Source organism: Sturnira hondurensis, unplaced genomic scaffold (genome assembly GCF_014824575.4).
Source record: "Sturnira hondurensis isolate 20B ecotype Veracruz unplaced genomic scaffold, ASM1482457v3 Scaffold0011253, whole genome shotgun sequence".
In the NCBI taxonomy this organism is placed as follows: Eukaryota; Metazoa; Chordata; class Mammalia; order Chiroptera; family Phyllostomidae; genus Sturnira; species Sturnira hondurensis.
The window spans coordinates 667,713-686,196 of NW_028083884.1; positions in this window are offsets into that span (position 1 = coordinate 667,713).

Sequence of the window (18,484 nt, forward strand, 5' to 3'; positions counted from 1 at the left end):
GTTTCCTAGTTTTTTTTAGCTATTTGATATATTTGAGTGTCTTATTATATTGCAAATATGCAAATAAATGAGGAAAGAATGTCATTTTCGTGGTTGCATAATATTCCACGGTGTCTATTGTTTTTGGAGAAAGGGAACCTAAGACTTCAGCCCCATCTTATGTAGGGTTGTAACTGACCAGCAGTAATCGTTATGTCAGTTCTGTGTGGAACTTGGTCACGTTCCTAGCTCCTCCTCTCCGGTTCCCTTTGCCCTTCGCTGCGCTGGAGGGATTCTCTTTTTCCTTGAAGATTCAGAAAATGTCTAGCTTTCAAAACTGTGTTTACCTCCTCTCATTTTTCCTCAACTAACTATTTTCTGGGAGACCTACACTACTAATTGTATAGTTTGTACACGTCTAGATTTTTCAGTTAGAAAATGTCTGTCTTAAAAGCTTCAAGTTATTTAAAATGAATGAAGATTGTGATTCACTAATTCATTATAGAACAAAGGCCTTTACATGGGTGTAGTGGGAATGGTGGGTAACCGCCACTGTTATTAATTTCAGCTAAATTTCTTTCTTTCAAAAATATATTTGTACTTTTTTTTTTAATCCTCACCTGAAGATATGGCCATTGATTCTAGAGAGGAGGGCAGGGAGAGAGAGAGAGAAAGGAGAGAACCATCGATGTGAGAGGGAAACATCAGTCAGTGGCCTTCTCCTACACGTCCCGACCAACCGGACGCTGAATCCACAATGTGGGTATGCGCCCAACCAGGAATCGAACCCACAACCCTTTGGTTTCTAGGACAATGCCCCAACCAACTGATCCACACCAGCCAGGGCTGTTTTGCTTTTGAAAATATTTTGAGATTTAGTTCCAAGTAAACCTGCATTTTTTGTATCCAGGTGGCTGTCACAGCTGATACCCTCAGTTCAGTCCAGTCTAGAAAACATTCCCATTAACTGCTTAATTAGACCAAGAATAAAGTTGCTGAACATGTTTTGCACGCCAAATTTTCTACTTTTTTGGAGCTTCAAAATAGCTTGCAGATTTTTATGGCTTGGTTTCCTCATCAGGTCTCACCTGCAACATAAAGAAGCAATTCCAAATAGAAGTGCTGTTGAAAAAGACCTCGCATAGCAAATCTTAATGTTCTGTGGCATTTGTGAGTTTTACTAGTCAATGGCCCTTTAATACGGCACTCACCATAAATGTTTCAGCCCCCTTGGAGGAGAGGCGACGTTCTCCGCTTGTCTGGTGTGTGTACAGCAGACTCCTAATGACCAGCAGGAATAGCTGTTTCTTTGGTCCCTGTAGTTTGATTAAAGCTGGTATACAAAAGTGTTTTTGCAGTTTTATTTATTTAAATGTTCACCAGCTAGAGCCATACACCAAAAAAAGGGATAACGGTGCTCTTAATGTGCATAATTCAACCCTATGGTTTTGGATCATAGTTTCCCCGAACTCGAGTTTTTCATGTTTTTGTCCAGTTTGTGCCAGAGTCTTAACATCATTTAACGTAGGCCTTTAAAAAAAACTAATTAGCATTAAACGAGAACTCATGAATACTTCATGAAGTCCCGTTCATCACACTTTATTAATTCAGTATTCGGTGAGTCTGAATAGCAGTGAGTCTTAACTAATGGAACTTTCTGATCATGAAAAAAGAAAAACAGCACTTCAGGTTTGTGAATCCAGAGCTTAAGACTCATCACTCACTTGTATGTGGACAGTTCTATGTACCTTTCCAGCATCATTTAAAATACTGAGAGATGACCCAACTGTAACTTGGAAACTGTTACTATGTTATTTTACTGACCATTAAAGCCAAGGGATATGTGTGGGGCTTAAAATTCGCTAGTAAGGCTATGATTTATTCTCAGTTTGAATTCAAATAATCAACTCGATAAAGCACTTGGATTTACAAGACTACGGTAGAAGTCATTCAGACTGACAGAGCAGCCCTGTCCGATAAGGTTGCCACCAGCTACATGTGTCTCATTTCATTAAAATTTAAAATTCAGTTCCTCACCCTCACTCGTTGCATGTTCAGTGCTCAGGGACCACACGTGGCCATGGCTACTGTATTAATTTCCTAGGGCTGCCCTAACGAGTCACCACAGCCTGGGTGGCTTAAAGCATCAGGAATCTATCTTGCCATTCTGGAGGCTTCAAGTCCAAAATCAAAGTGCTGGCAGGGCCCTGTTCCTCTCCTGCGTCCGGCTCTGATGGTTGCTGGCAATCCTTGGTGTTGGCTGGCAGCTGTGTTGTTCCGTCTTCTGCCTTCATGTCCCATGGCCAAGGTCTTCCCTCTGTGTCTTCTCATCTTAGCAGGATACCAGTCATATTGGATTTAAGGCCAACTCTAGGCCAGTATGACCACACCCTAACTTAATACACGTGCCAAGACCCTAATTCCAAATAAGGTTGCCTTCACAGACATCTGGGGTCGGGGCTCAACATATTCTTATGGGGGGAAGGGGCACAGTGCCGCCCCATGAGTTGGAACAGTGCCTTCCTCACAGCATGTTCCGGTGGGCGTGCCGTGTGCGGTACGGTGGTTGTAGAAAATGGAAATCTGCCGTTGCCTGATGCTTTTTAAAAGTTTGCATATGGTAGAACACTGTGGAACTATTACCGCACAACGCTTGGGCGACTTATTTTCTGGTTGCTTGTCATTCCGTTGTGCCATCTAGTTAGTTAATCTCTGGCATAAGTGCAGCAAAGCACATATGTGAGTTTGTCCTATCACGACCGTGGGGCTATGTCACTTTCCTGAGGTCATTGCCATGTCGTGATGATCCAGGAGTGAACTACATTCAGAGAGAATGCTTCTTGAAAGAACAATCCGAATGAATGATATACTCGGCAGTGTTTGTACAGGATTCCTGCCCTTTCCTTATTTCCATTTTCATATTGCATCTTGAACTTTGCAGGTTTCTTTTTATTAGCATTTATTTTATTTTTTGTTCTCATTCGAGAGAGAGAAACAGCGACATGAGAGAAACACCCATCAGCTGTCTTGTGCAAGCGCCCCCACTGGGGATTGAACCTGCGATCTAGGTACGTGTCCTGACCAGGAATTGAACTGGCACCTTTCGGTTACAGGATGCTGCTCGAACCAGCTGAGCCACACTGGCCAGGGCAACTTTTCAGGTTCCTAATTCTAGTTACATGTTTATTTTCATCAAGTAGAAAAAAAGGTATAAATGTATCAATAAATCTTTAGCAATAAGAGGATTTAAATGCAGCTCCCAAAGGACATCTACCCCAAAATATGCAGTGAGCTGCCTCTGCAAAAGAAAAGTGGGGAAAATAAACCCTCACGGCACCTTTGCTCTGCTACCGTGAGAGAATCAGCTGGCGGTTGCCTTCTGGCCTCGGTCCGTCCAAGGACAGGTCAAGTTTACAGCTCTGCTTTTAAAAGAATCTTTATTCCGTGATTGGGTTTCTATGGGTAATTAGGATAACTGGTTTTTCAACCTAGTATGGGCAACTTCTAACCAAAACTCGTGTCCTGTCCCTCCTGGGGAATCTCAGACCAGTGGCCAGAGGCCCGTGGTCAGTGAGGGAGACGGTGTGGTGGCTTCACCAGCACTGGCTGCAGACGCCCGTGAGCGGAGCCAGTGGTGGGGGGAGCCCAACGAGGTTCCCGTGAAGGTCACGGCCGAGAGGGGCTCTTCGCAGGGCGAGGGGTGACAGCTGCAGAAATTTGCCATGCCTGTCTCTGGTCTCCCCGGTTGCCAGCCTCTCCCTGAGGAGAGCCACAGTGTAGTGTCATTATCCCGTGTGCTCTCAAGGCCAGAAAAACAACCACGCGTGGCCCCCGTGTACGGTCGAGTTCTTCATCCCCAACAGCCAGTAGTTCATGCCTGAGGTCATTAATGTTTCCGATAATGTCACCAAAGATTCTGGTGGGAAAGGCTGCGAATAAAGGAACCCAGTTTGAGAAGACAGAATCTGGACACCAGTTCGAGCTTATTGCAGCAAGCGGGACTGTCTGTACCCCTGCATTGCCCTTGTTAAGACACACAAGCTGTCGTGTGTCAGTATTATCGGTGCGTGATGATGAAGCGTGGGCCTCGATTATCTGCGGGGTGCTCGTCGGCCACTTCATCATCTGGGACATAAATGGAATATCAAAAGGTAAGGTTTTTTTAAAAAAGGAAAGAAGCCAACTTGCCCTCTTGGCAGCTAAAATGGGCTTGAATCCAGGCACAGAAGCTCATGTCTTACTCATGGGAAAGTCACTCGGGCTGTGTGGCCAAAGTGAAGGGTAACTCACTCACGGAAGAGTGCACGCCAGCTCCTGGGCGGCTTTTGCTGTGCACACAGCGACACCCCACGCTTCCCCACGGACAACTGTGCTGGGGGCCTGGACTCGAGGAGCACAGGTGGCCCGTGGGCTGGGGGTGCTGGCAGCAGACCTCATCCTGGAGCAACCTGCTGGCCGCTCCCGTCCTCAGCCAGTTCCTTTGTTAACCTCAAGTAGAAGACCAACGAAGTGGGGATGACCTGGGCCCTGCTCCAGGCAAGCTGGACTGGGTTTGAGTCCGAGGATCCCTAAGTATGTGACCTTGGGCACAGGCCATAGGGCAGCAGACCTCCGTGGCCTCGTCAGGAGTGGTGATGTGGGCTGGTGGGGGCCCTGGGGTCGGAGCCGATGCAGTGACCCGTGTGGAAGGCATAGCGCGCTCTCACCGCTTCCCTGTTCTCCAGGTGTTAGCAGAAAGAAAGGGGGTCAAGTTTTAACAAAATGCTGAAAAAGATTAGCCCTAGGAACGCAAGCTATAAAAACCCTGAACATCTCAACAGCCCTTGAGTGCAGCACAGTTTCAGGGCGGACAGAGCCGACGTTGGCACTGTCCCGGCTGAGTTGTCAAAGGGACAGTTAAAACACAGCCAGTCTGCTTTCTCCTACAAGAAAGTGTAGAAGGTATTTAAATATTTCCACTCAAAATTGTTTTTAAAAGATTCTACTGGTAGTTATCTGCAAACAGACAATACTGGAACAGGTCTTCAAGAGCATGGAATCAGAGTCCATTTTATTTTATTTTTTATTTTTTTAAATCCTCACCCAAGGACATGCCCATTGATTTAGAGAGAGAGGAAGGGAAGAAGTGAAACTTCGATGTGAGAGAAATATCCATCGGTCACCTCTGCTTATGTGCTCCAGGGCTCTGACCTGGAATCGAACCTGTAACCTAGGTGTGTGTCCTGACTGGGAATTGAAGCTGTGACCTTTTGGTGTACTGTCCAGTGCTCCAACCAACTGAGCCATCCGGCCTGGACAGAATCATTTTAAATACCCATTCACAAAGGACACTTTTAATCTTAGAAGGCTGAAGACTTTTGAATGGCAGCCTTGCTAACAGATTATGGATAAACGATGACCCGTGGGCACCCTGGGAGAGAGCCTCTCTCCAGTGGCGCCACCGTTCAGGCTTCCCGTGGTGTAACGGCGGAGTGAAACGGGTTTCCAGACCTGGTACAGCTCTGCACGTTTCTGTTTGGTTTGCTGGAGACAAAACTGACCATCAGGGTCTCGGGGACACCAGCTCGGTCAGTAGGCTGGCTGATCGCTGGCGCAGCAGGCGGTCAGCTCCAGTTCCAGAGGGACCCCGGACGGGAGTGCTCATGCTTTGCTTCCTCCCCCTGCACGGTTCTTCCACAGGGAGGCAAATTCTGGAGGGGGCATCACGCCTTCCAATTGGCTTTCCCCAGGGCCCGGGTTAGCCAGCGAGCACTGTTCAATAGGCCGGGGCGGCAGCAGTGCACGTGTTTGACCGGCTCAGGGATGACGTCATGTAGGGCAGTGGAATGCTGCCGGGGAGGAGGTGGACGATGGGAGCTGGAGATAGATTTTTAGCTTTTAAGCGCAAAAAAGAAAAAAAAGAAAAGAAAGAAAAAGAAATTGTACGTGAGGAGCGATGTTCTCCAGCTGAAGGAAGAGTGAGCTCTGCAGGGCGTAGAGCTGTGTGCCGGACGCCCGGGCCAGCGAGATGTGATGGAGGCCAGCGGGCTCATTCCTGGCAATTGTCACAGGCACTCTGCTCCCCCCTCACGTTCCAGCCACAGCTCCAGAGCTGGTGCAGCTGGAGTCAGAGTCTCAGCACCAAGTCTCCTGTCCAGCAGGGAGGTGACAGAGCCACCTGCTTGCCTTAGCAGAGGACACTGGCGGTGGCCTGACAGCTGCTGGCCAACCTCCGAGTGAGCTGTGCTGGAGAAAGTTGGAACCGTCCTCGTTACTATGAGAGTGGCGTTTGCTCAGTTGACCTTGAGTGCCACGTGGAGACTTCAGGTCCTTTCTGTCTTCTGCCCTTTTGGTGAAATTTTCCCAAAAGCCACCAGGGGGCAGAAAGAAACTTCCTTACCCTAAAAACAAAAAAACAAAAAAGCTTCTGACTAACTCTATAAGGAAAGGTAATCTTTTTTTTTTTGGTCCACCCAGGCCAACGTTTTTGATGTAAATTGTATTCCCCACTTGGCATATCTTGACTTTTTTCGCATTTGGGTTGTCTGAATTAACCCTTCTGCATCTAAGGCAGTGGGGGGGGGGCAGTATGCATGTATTTCATATGCAGCCTTTTCTGCTGATTCATGATGTAGGCATCCAAACCCCAGGCCAGCACAGCATCCTAGTCTCTCCTGCGTACTCTCCCTCTTCCCAGCTTCACTGGGCTGGTGTGGGCGCTCGGTGCCTCTTTCCTGGATTATTGCAAAAGCCAGCCTGCCTCCCTGGCCAATTTAACCTCCCAGACAACTGCCCTCCAGATCTGCCCCTCCCCTGGTCCAAAGTCAGACAGCAACTCCTCCCCAAGCAAATGAATCAACTGCCCCCGGCCCCAGGCAGCCCTGGTTTCTTTTCCAACCTTGTCCCCTACCTCTCCCTTCCATAAACTCCCATCTGATTCTTTCCTGATTCTTGATCTCTGCCACGTTTGTTCCCTCACCAGTCATGCCCTGCCCCTTCCGGCTCCACAGTCTCCGAGGTCCAGATCAGGTGTCACCTCTTGATGAGTGTCTTGTCTACAGGACTCAAATCCCTTCCTCCCTCAGCAGCCCTTCGGGCTCTGGAGATCCCTGCACCCGGAGGCCATAGGAATGGCTCTCAGTAAAGCCAGCCCAAGACCAGGCTCCCTGGCTCACGCTCCCTGGAGAAGGTGGGTTTGTGTCGTGTGGGGGCCAAGACCCAGCGTCCGGGCCGGCCTGTGGCTGGGTCAGCACTCACCGGAGACCAGAGGGGCCGGATCGAACTGTGCCGGCACTGAGCACATTCGGAGCCGTTCCCAGGGGAGAGTTGTGAGTTCGATGCACATAAATGAGGTTTCCTGTATTAACCTCAGAAAAATCCCAGCCTGTTAATTTTTAATGTGCAGCTACTAAGGATTATGACTAAGATCCTCGCATGTTTATTCGAAACAAACGGGCAGGCCATCTGGGACGAATGGGTACACAGGGTGTGTGGTTTCCTGTGTCACCAGAAGTGAAGAGGATGCTTGTGTGGATATTTGTGCCTAGACAGGTACCTTCAGGGTCACCTGCTGCCAGGGGCACAGAGAGAGACGGGAGAAAATTAGGGACCCGGGAAACCCGGGGCTTGATGGGCTCAGCAGGGAAGGGTGTGTGGGGAGAGGTTGTCTGGGCCTTTTGGCTGTTGGGAGAACAGTTACTTTGCATAATGAATTCCTGGCCTAATGGGCCTGTGGGTCCCAGTACTTGGGGGCAGGCCTGGTTTTGGTTTAGTGCTCACAGACCAAAAAAAAAAAAAAAATAGAACTGTGAACTGAAAATTCTGAAAGGGGATTAAATGTCATCCCTATTTCATCTGGATTTTTCTTCTCGAACTCACTGTGTGCGTGGCAGGGCATTCTCGCAGGGGACATGGGGCACTTCCACACACACTGAATGCTCGCTTCCCCCGGGGAGGGGCCCTTGCACACCTCACGGAGCCCCTGAAAGGAGGAAGCCTTGCCCGGGAAGAGCAGGAAAGAGCCCTTGCAGCCACGCAAGTAGCACCCTCCTTACCAAGCCCCGCCCCTTGGGCATCTGGATGGAGCACCCGTGGATGCCGCCTTCATTTTCCCGGATGGGGGTGCCGAAGTGAGGTGGAGCGACAGTCATGAAGATTTCATTGCTAGTTCTTTTATTTGGTCTTAAATTCTGTTAATTTCTCCTAAATTGTATGAGACCACAGCTTTTCCTTCTTTCTTTTTCATATGCTTATTGATTTGAGAGAGAGAAAGAGAAACATCGATATGAGAGAAACATCGATTGGCTGCCGTCCAAATCCACAGTTCCCCGGTATACAGGTCGCCGCTCCAACCGACTGAGCCACACCACCGGCCAGTGTGAGGCCACTGCTTTTCCACGAAGCTCATAAGCTGCTCAGGAACTGGCCCGGCTGGGATATGGCCTGTGCGTAGACACAGTGCAGGTGACAGCTGCAGGGGGTCCCAGGGCACCCAGCCCACACTCCAGTCCAGCACATCTCGGGGCCACGACCCACATCTCTTCCCGGGGCTTAAGATTCTATGAAAGTTCTGTGCAAAATGCAAGTCATGCATACACACCTCACTCATTCATTCCTCGATTGACTTATTCACCCAGCAAGGACCTGAGCTCCTGTTCTGTGCCAAACATTGTGTTCACCACCGAGGTGAACGAGGCAGTTACATCCTGGGGGGGAGAGACAATTTATGAGTAAATGAGCAGGCGAGCCAGGCTCTGTGAGGGGTGCGAAGGGCCGGTGAGCGTGGTGGTCGGTGAAGGCCCTGTTGAAGTAGTGACAGGAAATGTGGGTTGAGTGTGAACAGAACTGTGAACCCACGGACACAGGAGTTAGTGGAGATTCAGGGATGGACAGTCATGTCTCTGCGCTTAAGGAGTTCGCCATCTGCGGGGGCAGACCTCGAACCATGAGATGGGACTCGGCCGGTCTAAGAGTGCAGAGGCAGTCCTGTGCGTGTCCTCGGGGAGGAAAGCTTGGTTCTGACCGAAGGCAGTCAACATGTTTCTTGATGGAGTTGATGTTGGTCCTGCAGTTAAAGGTAGGAAAGGGGCAGGGCGTTGCTAGCAGGAGGAAGGGGGGTGACCCTGGGGTAGAGGCGTGTTTAGGGAGTGAGTGGCAGGCAGTGTGGTGTGGCTGAAATGCAGAGACCTTGGAAGAAAGTCATGGGTGACGCAGCTGGATAGGTCGATCGTTGGGGCGTGTCATGGAGGCCGGGCCCGTATAGCTGCGTGCCATCGTGTGCAAGGAACACGCCCCCGGCAGCCCCACTATGCACTTTCAGTGGTGGCGGGAACTGGCCATGGCTGGATGAACAGATGCCCATGAGGTTCACCCGCCCATCAGCTCTCAGCACAGCCAGCGGGACAGGCTCCTAACTGGGCGGGCTGGCTGCTGATCCCACCAACGCCTTGCTGAGTCATAGGTGAAGGACATTTCCTCCTAAAATAATACCTTCTATATAATTTCGTTGATTCCTGACATTTCTGTGGCTGAGTCAGCTTTTTATTACACAGTTCAATACTAAACTTAAATTGTTAACCTTACACCTATTAGGGTGGCTAAGGCGTAAGGGGGTGGTGGGACTGAGCAACAAGGAAAAAGGACTCAGCGACATGAGCAACAGTGTGGTGACTGCTGAGGGTAGGAGGGTATAAGGAGATTAAATGGTAATGGGGAAAATACAGTAAAGATTAAATTAAAAGAAACAGGAAATAGCAAGTGCCAGTGAGCACGCAGAAAAATCGGAACCCTTGCCCACTGTTGCTGAATGTAGAAGGCTGCAATGGCACAGTGGTTCCTCAAAAAGTTAGAACCAGAATTAGCTCACGGTCCAGCAATTCTCCTTCTGGGTGTACGTCCAAAAGAACGGAAGGCAATCTCAAAAAGACATTGGCGCACTCACGTTGATGGCGGCGTGAGTCACCATAGCCGGGGGCTCTATGGTGCCCACATGTAATGGATAGACGAAGCGTGAATATATGCAATGGAGTGGGATTCAGCCTTGAATGGGGAGGAGGGGAATGCTGACACGGGCTGCAGCTCGAGTGAACCTCGGGAACACCATGCCGAGTGGAATAAGCCCGTCACAAAAAGACAAATACTGTCGGAGCCCACGTGTGCATCTAAAGTCTTCCCATCCATGGAGACAGAGTCGAGTAGTGGTTACCAGGAGCTGACGGGGAGGGGGAAATATGGAGGTGTTTTGTGGGGACAGAGAATCAGTTTTGCAAGATGAAATTGTTCTGGAAATCGGTTGACTGTACAACGAGGTGAATATACCTAACACTACCCTTAAAACGGGTGAAGATGGTAAATTTTATGCTATGCGTGTATCACAATTTTTAAAAGTGTTAAATTAAACTTGCGTTATGACCCAGCAGCCTGGCTGTGCGTTGTGCTCTTTCAGGAAGATGCGTTTCAGTATCCGGAAGGAGCAAACTCCAAAACCGTGTGGAACTTGCGGAACAACCCAGTGTCAACTTGGAGGGCAGAAACTTCACCTGTCTTCCAAGAAGGATGAGTTAGCTTCGTGGAGTAAATTTATAATATTTGTAAGACTCTTTTAGACAGAGCTTCCCAACAGAAACGCTGGGAAGCGTCTCTCATCGGCATGGCTGAGGGTGCTGCATTCTTGGACCAGTATCTCAGCAGGTGGAGGGGGCTGGGAACCTGGACTCTGAGGTGGTAGAGACTGCAGGCGTGCATTTTGGGGTCAGGGCACAGAGGGGTACGCGAGTTGGTGGTTTTACGAATCTGGATCCTGCCCCTGCCCATTTATCAGACTTTCCATTCCCATTTCAAAGGGAGAGAAAGAATAATAAGAACCAGTGTCCAGACCATTTTAATAAATACAGAGTCCCCCAAAAGGCCCCCGGTTCCAGACCTCACGGCTCCTGCCAAATCCTGTAAAAATAAAGATTAAACCGTACAGAGTATTTGTTTTGTTCTGATTGCTGTTATTTTGTTTCACCAATAAAACCCCTCAGGCATCTGACCTGAGGGAGCGCAGCTCTGGCTTTTGACACCACTGCCCCCCCCCCCGCCAGGAATCACTTCTTCGGGGCTCTGCGACACCCCGGCCTCCCAGAATCCCGCACTCGGACCTGCTCTCGGGGTGCAGGGTGGTGCTGGGCTGCCACACCGGGGTTCGAGGATCTGTGAACACTGGGTTTCAGAGTCCTCATTTCTTAAAATTTCGTATTTTTGAAAATTTTCAAGCTTATGGAAAAATTGAAAAAATAGTACAAAGACCCACTGCACACCTTTTTTACCCAGGTTCGTCAATTGTTAATATCTTGCCTGCCTCTCTCTCTCTCTCTCTCACACACACACACACACACACACACACACAATTACAATACAATGATCAGAATCAAAGTGAAACATTGGCACCGTCATATCCTCTAAAGTGTATCTCATGTCACCGGTGTTCCCCACGATGTCTCCTGCAGCTCAGTCTTCCAGGCTGGGACATGCATGGGGTGCATTTAACCAGCACGAGCTCCTTCACGCTTGACCACCAATTAGCAGCCGGGACCGCCCTGCTCCTTCCCACTTTCCAGTGGAAAAATAAACCCCTGGTCACAAAGAATTGGAGGGGAACACAGTTAACTTGTTTCCCACCTATATGAGTCCATGATAATTTACCCTTTAAAATAACATGATTGTATCCATGACTTTATATTATCAATATATTTCCCTGTGATCATTGAAAATAGCCTAAGATGAATGAGAATGTTTCTTTGATTCTATGTTGCAAGCTGTTTAAATAGCACAGCTTCACACATAGCAAGCAGTCATCAAAAAAGCATCCTCTGCAGAAACGGGGAGGGGGGGTCCCAGCACAAACACTTTACCAATAGGAGCTACGTCTTGTGTGTAGGCTGAAGTGGCTGTCGTGTTGCTGCTCTCCCTAAGGATAACCGAGGAACGCCCAAGAAACCACACAGGAGGTGGTAAGAGGGGTTGGAAACACCACCAGGAGACAAGCTCACAGGCTGAGGGCGGAAGGCAGGTCTCCAACCACTGCTGTGGGTGCCACTGCATGCCTTCTGACACAGCCAAGTCCAAGGTGGCGTTAAACCTCTTGATACTGTCTGTGCTGTTACTCTAGGGCACACGCGTTCTTTTCTCTGGGAATGAAGACTCCCAAGGGGGGAACATGGAGCTTTTAGAGTTGTGTGGGGGGGAGGAGGATTGGTCTTCAGGGTCAGGAAAGGTCGGTCCAACGCCCTTCCTCCCCACTCCCCATCCTGGAGCTGTGTGTGCGCATGTGCCTGTGTGTGCTCGTGTGTGTGTGTGTGTGTGTGTATAGAGGATCCTCAGGTGTCCTTGATCACAGTGCATTTCTTCAGGCCAAACAGCTTTTTGTATAAGAAGGAATGACAAGTTCATTGCACTGTAGGCGTGTCAACTTTATGAGAGTGGTGACTAAAATTTCAGATGGGTGTAAACATGCTGGGCATTTTTTAACATTATTATCCTCATGGAAGGTCCTAGATCACCATGTTTGGCTCATGGGGGGTTAGCGAGTACTTAATAATAAATCATCTATCATTCATTCAACCGAGAGTTTTGCATACTCATCATAGGCTAGGCATAGAACTAAATAATGTAGCAAGTATAAAAGCATTTGGTCCCAATCCTGTCTACAAAAAGCTCACAGTCTTTAATGAGAAATAATATATATACAGATTGCAGCCAGACAGTAGTGTCAAAGAAAGTTTAGAAATAAAGATGTGCTGTTGTGATTTGGAGGTGAAGCTGGTACGATAGCTGCATACTTACCAGGTAGGTATCTAGGCCTCTGCTTTGCTTTACCATCCTCAGTGTGGGGATTCTATTCTGTGACTTAAGGTGGCAGCTCCATCCCCTGCCACAATGCTCATATCTAGTCCGTGAGAAAAGGAGGAGAGAGAAGGGAAAGACAGGCTTCTGCCTTTAAGGCTAGTGCCTGGAAGCCGTACACATTACTTCTGATCACCTCAGATGCTCAGAACTTGGCCATACCTAGCTGCAAGGGAGTCTGGAAAATGTAGTCTATCAGTGGGTGGCCATGTGTCTTTTTACTCTGTTACGTGCAAACCCTGTGTAGACCACCAATTCTCCCAGTTTAATCTGTATACGAATCACCTAGGGATCTTATTAAAATGATTCTGATTCAGGAGGCATGTGCATGGGTGGGTAGGTGGAGGTGTTGAAATTTTACATTTCCCACAAGCTCCCAGGTGACATGAATACTGTTGGTTCTTGGACCATGTTTAAGTACCACACTTCACAGTTGCAGGTGACCATGTAGGAGGGACTGTCTGCTTTCAAGGAAGCCTGGCGTTGCAGAAGATGTCATCTTCATCTTTTTGTCACTGCTGCTCCCGCAGCTCTTTGGGTAAATACCTTTGGAGGGGGTTGCATATTTGTATGAAATACCCAGAAATGTGCCTGCCTACAAAGTGTAATTAGAATGGTCTTTGCCTAAAGGGATTTGTATATTAGCTTTTGTTTAGAATTTGGAGGTTTCCCTTAGGACTAGAAAGTTTGAGTAATAGTATTACTAATAGAAAGATATTAAAAAATGAGTTATTTTCTAAGTAGAAAACAAATCACAGTGGCACACAGAGTTCTTGGCATTATAAATATTTAGATCTGTGGCCTTCATCCAATTTTCTTCAAACACTTCTGAAAGCGTGAATAATTATACTTTATGCTAGTATAAATAGGCTTTTATTTCCTACAGAAAGCTGAGCACTTTGAGGCCCTTTAAGCAGTTATCTTTTAAGTGTCGTCAATCAAAATAGAAGAGAGCATCCCTGGGAAGCCTTCCTTGCCCCCTGAGTTCTGGGTGAGCCACCCCTGCTCTGCCTCCCAGGCTGCCTCCACCTCTCCAAAAAGGACCCGAACTGTCAGCCCCACGACGGCGGGACTGTCTGGTCCCTGTTCACCCCAGTGTCCCACAGCCTAGAACTTTTCCAGCCCCCAGGGCAAGATGTTGAAGTTTGGCCTTTTCGGCTTGACCTGGCAGTGTCTGGTGCTGGGGCTTTGATCCCCCTCCAGCGAGGCACAACCGGGGCTTATCTGGAGAGCCCAGGGTCCTCCGGAAGATTACGGAGGGAAGGTAGGCGAAAGCCCTTTGAGGGCTCTGCACACCCGATGGGCCCTTACTCTGTCTAATCAGAACATAAAGGTTGTTACGCCTTTTGAGCACTGACTGCGTGCCAGGAAGTAAGGCTTAACATAATGCTCGTTCTCCATTTCGCCAGCAGAGAAACTGAGGATCCGAGAGAGTCGGTCCCTTACCCGGAGTCAGAGGACTGAGCCGCAGAGTCAGGATGCCGGCCCAGACCACCCGCCGCCAGAGCCCACTCTTATATAGGATACATTTAAATCCGATTCTTATAAAGCANTGCACACCCGATGGGCCCTTACTCTGTCTAATCAGAACATAAAGGTTGTTACGCCTTTTGAGCACTGACTGCGTGCCAGGAAGTAAGGCTTAACATAATGCTCGTTCTCCATTTCGCCAGCAGAGAAACTGAGGATCCGAGAGAGTCGGTCCCTTACCCGGAGTCAGAGGACTGAGCCGCAGAGTCAGGATGCCGGCCCAGACCACCAGCCTCCAGAGCCCACTCTTATATAGGATACATTTAAATCCAATTCTTATAAAGCAAGGACGTGTTTTGGGGTATGTTCAGACTGGAGTGAGGGTTTTTAAATTACAGTTACACTGAGTTTCTTTCCATATTCCAAAATGTGCCTTTGCCTATGGTGGGGGAGTGGGGGAAGGCATGAGGGGACAGGGGTAGGGGCCTCTTCTGACAGCTTCGACCTCATGGTCTCTGAAGTACAGTCATCGCCACCCTTCCTTACAGCCTCAGCGGCGGGCCACGTACAAGCCGTGCGTCGGACTCTCATGGCACCCAGTTTGGGGGCGCCTGAGCCTTCCTGCCTTTAGTTTCCCTGCCTAGAGGAGAAGAGGGAGGGGACGCAGGTGTGAGAGGAGGAAGCCACAGAAGCCGGACCCACGGAAACCCCCCACTGTCCGTTTGCAGTCGTGCAATCTGTTGGGACTATTATCTCAGCCCGTTCTGCATGTTTTAGTTCAGATAATGTTTATTTCCCCCTCCCTCCAACTTGGAAAATCACTCACCCGACGGCGAGTAAAATAGGAGTGCTGTGTGCTTTAGAAAGACATACAAAAATGGAAAGGGAATTTACCTTACCCCCTCCAGACATCTCAATGAGCATTTTAAAGATGCTTAATGAAGCATGGGGCTTCCTTAGAGCTAGCTTACCCTGAAGCCACAGACTTTGGGTTTTCCTCTTCCCATCCCCCAAGCAAGCGAAGGAAGGAACCTGGAGCAGATTTCCACTCTCTCTCCCCCACCCCCAGCGCCAAACAGTTCTCATCTACCACCCCCAACCAGGCAGCATAGACCCTGGGGCTCCCACCCCCAGATCAGCCTGAAAAACAGCGCTCAGAGGGAGAGAAAGCGCCTTTGGGGAGGGTGACCTGAGCAGCCAGCTCAGGCGAAATGTGCACAATAAACTTCTATCCACGCCGAATTGTTCTGTAAAGTGGCAATCACTTCCCAGACAGACAGGCCTGGGAGGAGCCGCCATTCTGCATCTTTTAATCACCGTTGCTATGGAGAAAGCCACTATTTCATTAGAGAAAGTGCCTTAACGCAATTAACACATAGTTCAGTTGTTCCCCATCCCTTTTGGGCCCCGAGATGGAGGGACAGGGGAACGGGGTATTGCTTTCCCAGGGGGCCCCGGAGACAGCAGGCAATGGCAGGGCGGGCCCCCAGAAGGTGAACCCTGGGCCACACGGGGCTGACTCCTCAATTCAGGGACGTCCTGAGGAGGGACCGCCTTCAAATGTACAAAGAAACTCAGGGCGGGGGTGGATTGAGAGTTTCAAAGCAAGGCAAAACAAAATAAAACGAAGGAGGAGTCTTGTTTGGAGAAGTTCTGAAAACCTTGACACATTCTCCGATGAAACCGATTTCACTGCTATTTCTTATCCCAATTTTTGGACAAACCAGCAGCCCCGCCGAGCGAGTGCAGACAGAACCGCTGCCACCCCAGCCCCGGGCTCCCAGGCCTGACCCTCCGTGCTCGAGTCGCCTTCGGCCCCCTCTCCCAGGCTCATCTGCAAACAGAGAAGATGATATTTTCAACCTAACTGGGTCATCCTAAGAAACTTTCCCCAGGGTGCCGGTCTGGCTAAGAAAAGGAAATGCTAATAAAAATGATGAGTTTTGATGGTTATGACATGAGGGCTTGGGGAAAAGTTTTCTAAAGTTACTGAATTCTGGGCACTTCCCAAAAGCTGGCTGTAGTTTGTGCCCGGGTCCTCGCCTCTCTCTGGCTGTGTAAACGACTCCAGCAACAATTTAACTCTCAATTAACCTTTTTTTTTTTTTTTAAAGAAGAAGGTGCACCCATGCCTCCTCCCCTGAGAAAACCGTTGGAAAGAGAGGCCTGTGGAAAAGTTGGCCAGCGACACAAAGAAGTGGTGTATGTATCTTGTGTATAGATGTTTTGCATCATTCCTAATTAGCTAATGTATTTCTTTCCGCTGTACTCTGGGAGGAATTCTCAAGCGTGTCCCCTGCCGCTCCTGGAGACCAAAGAAAAGCAAATGACACCGAATTTTCCCTTCTTAATTAAAATGTTAAACGGGGTTAAGATGCCCAGTTTCATCAGAGACATTGGTTCCCCCGTGAACTCTTTCAGTCCTGCTGGGGCTCAGTGCAGTGGGAGTGATTTGAGTCAAGACATGTTATTAAGTTTCCAAATGTAATCAGCCCAGATATTTTAATGGAAACTTTCTCCTTTCTTTTAATAAGCATGTGGTTTGGTTTAAAAGCGCTTGGGTGAGGTGCCCCGCGTTGCCCTTCCGTAACCAAATCGCCATAGCAACAGGCAGCTGGTCTCTGCGAAGCTGGCCCGGCGCTCCGAGGGGTGGCCGGCGGGAGCCCAGCCCTCAGGAGCAGCGTTTGGCGGGGCAGAAATGCCCTCAATGGGATCAGAACGTTTCAGGGGCTAAAGGCTGTGGGAAAACTTTTGTCTGCCACATTGATCTCTTCTTCTGTTGTGTCTTAACACTTCCACTCGGGGATCCATGGGGTTAAAAGTAAGAGCAAGTGTTCTGATGGGTTTATTTTGAATTATGGATTCGTGCGTCTGCATAATCACCTGTCAGCCCTGACCCGCTTCTGACTGTGCCCACTGAGGGCCCGAGATGGGCGGAGGGGCGGCCATGGGGGTCTACACCAGGGGATGGCTTCAGTGTGGAGAATTAATTACACGGGGTGAGGGGGGCCACTTCTCTCCCGGGGTGGACACTGTGTCTCTTAGAGACAGCTTCCAGGCTCACGGCCCCTCTCTGTGCCTGGGGTGAGGATGGACCAAAGAGCACATGATCTGCTTTTCTGACCAGTTGGCTGTTGTCAGGGAGGAAGACTGAGCGGCAGGTGTTTCTGACTGCTGGTCCTCAGTCTCTGCAGAACTCGGGTGGGAGGCCGTGTCTGGGGCTCCCGAGAGTGTGTGTCCCGTTATGGGCTGAAATGTGTCCCCCGCACCTCTCCCCCACTTTGTATGTTGAAGCTGGGAGCCCAGCCCCTCAGTATGTGACTGCGTTTGAAGGCAGGGTCTCCGAAGCTGTGATTAAGTTAGATGAGGCCCTTAGCGGTGGGTCCTTTTGAGACCCGGGTGGACACACAGAGAGACTGCCAGGTGCACGTGCCCAGGAAAAAGGCCACGTGAGGACACAAGGAGGCAGCCATCTGCCAGCCGGAGGGAGAGGCCTCAGAAGAAACCGAAGCTGCCAACTCCTTGATTTAGACTTCCAGCCTCCAGAGCTGTGAGCCCATGAGTCTCTGTCATTGAAGCCACCTCGTCTGTGGTGCTTGGTTGTACACGCCCCCCAAACTGTTTTCCAGCCCCACTGCTGACAGCCACGTGTCAGAAGTAGCTGCAAAGCCCTGGCGAGGCAGCCCAGGCCACTGGCCAAATCCTCTCTCTCCTCTCTCTCTCTCTCCCTGTCTCAACAAACGCCACAACCCTTAACCAAAGACCAGCTATTGAAGCAAGCTGACTGTGCACACCTGTCACCTCCCTTTCAAGTGGCCCACCTGCTGCACTGACGTTAACATCCCTCTTCAATGATACGCATTATTAGCTGGTTTGATGGAGCACGTGTTGAATTACTTGCATTATTTTGTAAAACTTCTGTGCTGAATATGATCAGAATGATAGTCATTCATTCTTATTATATGTCCTAGGGCCCCCAGGGGTGGGGGCGGTCTGGGAACACCTTCACACTGATTCTTTGCTGCGTTCTGCTCGGCCACTCCTGGAGTTAGGGAGACCCTCGCTTCATCCGCCCTGGAGGACAGGCAGAGACGGCAGGGGAAGGGAGTAGGCGTGCCCGACCTCAAGCAGAACCGAGATGTCACACTTGGACTTGAAACCAGATCAATCT